Raw genomic sequence first — 3,703 nt, 5'->3', positions numbered from 1 at the left:
TTGATTTATATTTAATTGTCAAATCGACTGAAATCCAGTGAAAAGTATTACTACTGAGGCGAATCATAAGTACATCAGGGTAATAGAATGAAATTTAGAATATAGTGTTACAGCTACAAAGAAGGTGCAGAGAAAAATCAATCTAATATATAATCTAGCCTGCTCTGTGATTCGATAAGATCATGGCTGATATTTTTCGTGGGCTCAGCTGCACTTACCCAGCTGCTCAACATAACCCTTATTCCTTTACTGTTCAAAAATCTATCCAACTTTGCTTTAAAAACATTCAACAAGGTAGCCTCAGCTGCTTCACTGGGCAGGGAATTCCACAGATTCACAACCCTTTAGGAGAAGAAATTCCTCCTCAGCTCAGTCCTCACCTTTCCCAGTATAACAACCAAAAAGTGAATCTACGGCCTGGCAGTATGGAATGAAAGACTGGAAAGTAAGTAAACACAGTGACAGTGAGTTCAGGAGTGAATCTCACATCAGAATATAATCCCAAACTGCAGGAAACAAATCTCATTGACACAAAGAGAGATCTCACAATTGCAGGCCCTACAAATATAAAGCTGGATGTAGGTGCCACAACTTGAATAGATATGGATTGGTCAACAAAATAAAGAACAGGCACCAATTTTGTGACAGAACTTGAAGCCCAAGTCCACACAATCATAGCGACCAATAAAATAAAACATAAAGTATAGAAAGGTAAAACTGGGAAGAGTTGGAAAGAGTTTAAAGTTTGGAGTAGGGGGACGAGCTGAGAATAGTTCATAGGTCGGTGCAACAAGGAGGGCCGAAGGGCCTGTTCTGTGCTGTATTGTTCTATGTTCTATGTTCTATTCTGAGCGACCAGCTAGTAATAAACCAGCTTTGCTACACAGCTTGTGTTGTTGTGCATGGGTGGGTTGAGTTCCTCTGGATAGAAGCCTTCTCGAGGACAACTTTTCACGAGGGAATGCTGTTGCATATCAGCAGATATGTGGCCGTCGATAGTAGGTGGATCCAGTTCCAGTAGCAAGGAAACCTCAGCAACTGACGATCATTAACATTGCTGCAGCCTACATCCGTCATCACAACCATTGGTATCACACAAATATTTTCTGCCTGAACCAGCGTGGATGACTAGTTTTGTGATTGCACTTTGTCTGGTTCCTCCGCACAGACCTTTCCCTCAAGAGTGGCCTTGCCAGGATTGAGAACTCCATCTCTCTCTGGAACAGGAACACAAACACCCATCAAACTGGAGTAAAGGTCAAGTTGGTGTGCTTTCCACACCAGATAGTTGAGTGAAGCTGTGATAGATCTTTATTCAAACCCAAACTGCCAAACAGAAAGTTCATGCAAGGAATTCAGAAACACTGGTAAAAGCTGTGGGTGTAGGAACTGGGAACAGGTCAAAAAAGGACTGCATTCTTGACTCAAGCTAAAGATTTTGCTACAGTGAAGGATTTATGCAGGAATCAGCCCCAGGAATCAGAATTTGAAATTGAACTCCAGAAAATTCGGACCATATTTATATCTATATAAAATATCTGGGCTATTTTAGCAGGGATTCTCATTCTGCTTCTAGGTGTCAATGGAGCAGGCATTGCCATTCACCTCAGTACAAGTACAATACATCAGAGGAAAACTTCAAGCATTCCCCAGTTCTAAAAATATATCACCGGCTCAGATCATTTACATTTTTCAGAAATGTTTATCTTTCTGGTCTACAGATCTGATCAGCAGCTGATTCTGTTCCATTTCCTGTAGTGGGCAATTGTAAACTGCACGGTTACTGAGATTGACCAAATCTGGGAATGAATCTGCATTACCCGTCGGGCAAAGGGAAGTCTTTCAGCCTGTTTTTGCATCAGGATGTGGTTTCAGGTTGGAAGGTATTTGGCTCGGATTTGGACACGCTCAGTGTGAGACTCTCCTTCCCTAGGGTGTCAGCTTCACGTCGTTTGTAATAAAGCTAACAGTTAATGTGAAGTGGCTTCAATCTGCCTTCCCTATCAAACATTTAATTTTCAAAATAAATTCTGCTGTCCCAATAATCTGTGTACCAGCAGTGATATACACACCAGTGGACTGGTGGGAAACAGTAAAAGGGAACATCAAGAGGTTCTTTAATGTGAAGTGGCTTCAATCTGCCTTCCCTATCAAACATTTAATTTTCAAAATAAATTCTGCTGTCCCAATAATCTGTGTAGCAGCAGTGATATACACAGCGCGGCCTCCCAGTCGTTCCTGTCCTCTATCACGGAGGTCTTAGATGACAGAACACGGGCGAGACGTGCTCACGTTTCTTCTTCCAGAAGGTGCACAAAGAGAGCTCCGTGCTCAGCAACCTGAAGGAAGAAGATGGCTCGCTAACGTCATCTCAGGCTGACGTGATGAAGATCAGTAAATCCTTCTACGCCAGTCTGTGTGACGCGAAGCCGACCGACAGCACGGCCTCCCAGTCGTTCCTGTCCTCTATCACGGAGGTCTTAGACGACAGAACACGGGAGAGGCTGGACCAGCCGCTATCTCTGGACGAGCTGACCAAGGCCCGACTTTCTTCCTACGCTGGGCCGGCCTGTCGCTCACGCGTGAAGCTTTTGGTCTTTCGGGACCACTCTCAGGGAGGCCGGGTACGCAAACGGTATTCCGGCTGCTGCAGACCAGCCGAGTGAGAGGTTGCACTTGCCGTTTTAAAAGTAAGTGGAGAATGCGGGCATCGATCCCGCTACCTCTCGCATGCAAAGCGAGCGCTCTACCATTTGAGCTAATCCCCCAGTTGGACAGCCAGCCCTGACTTCACTCCTTCCGCAGTGGATCCTAAGCAGCCACGCTCCGGGATGTGCAGGAAATTCTCTCATCCGTCGGACGGCTGAGACCAAACATTGCTGATGCCGGTCTCGGTGAAACGACCAACTTGTCGGAGGAGCAGCAGCGGCAGCTGGTGGACTCCGGCGAGGCGGAACGACACATGGACGAGGAAAGAAGTGCTGAGGAGATGGCAATTGCTGATTGGAGGTCGAAATGACTTCAACCTTGGCGCAGCCACCACGAGCGTGAGGTGACGTCGCAGGGCCCCGCCTGACTGATAGAAGACTTCATTTGGTTGCAGTGAGCACAAAGCGCTTTTGTGTGTTGGGGTTGGAAAAAGGGCACCCTGCTGGCCGTCAGCTGCAGCCGCGGCAGGGAGACAGCTGACTGGTTGCAGAGGGGGAAGGGTGTGTGCCGGTGCGTCCTGAAAGCGTTGTCGCGTTTTCAGCTCATCTGTGTTACTGTGGCCCGCGTGCTGGTGCATGCGCACTCTTTCCAAAAAGCAGCTGAGGCCCCTTCGAGCCGGCGATCTAAGGAATGACAGATTTGCGACAGACTACAGTCCTCCGCTCTACCAGCTGAGCTATCGAAGGAGAACCCAGCAGTGGCTGTCCCTTGCTGATGCTTTGCCGCGCTCCTCCACTAATGTCACGCTGTTGTCTCCCTGAAAATCTGTCACTCTGGGAGATCCTGAGCCACTGGCTGATCTCCACAGCTTCGGCCAGTGCTGGCATGAAGAAATCGTCTTGAGTGCTCATCCGAAACTGCCAGATTCTACCGGTACAGTACCTGACTCGCAGCTTCATGTACACGTCAGGTTAGGGTTTGGGCCGCAGCTTACCGACTGGTTCAAGTTGCCTCCCGACACGTCCAGGACGTGCCCGCTGACCTCAGGCAGCTC

The 3,703-nt window shown here is 47.8% G+C and overlaps 1 non-coding gene across 1 annotated transcript; it reads right to left on the bottom strand.

The window, feature by feature from the left end:
• Positions 1-2,695: 2,695 nt before the first annotated feature.
• Positions 2,696-2,768, bottom strand: trnaa-ugc. The gene has a single exon. It is a non-coding gene; the product is annotated as a tRNA-Ala (tRNA).
• Between the last annotated feature and the right edge of the window lie 935 nt (positions 2,769-3,703).

The sequence above is a fragment of the Chiloscyllium plagiosum genome, chromosome 1, assembly GCF_004010195.1.
Source record: "Chiloscyllium plagiosum isolate BGI_BamShark_2017 chromosome 1, ASM401019v2, whole genome shotgun sequence".
Lineage (NCBI taxonomy): Eukaryota > Metazoa > Chordata > Chondrichthyes > Orectolobiformes > Hemiscylliidae > Chiloscyllium > Chiloscyllium plagiosum.
Note: the sequence above shows the minus strand (reverse complement) of the source record. Positions and strands in the feature narration are given on the sequence as shown.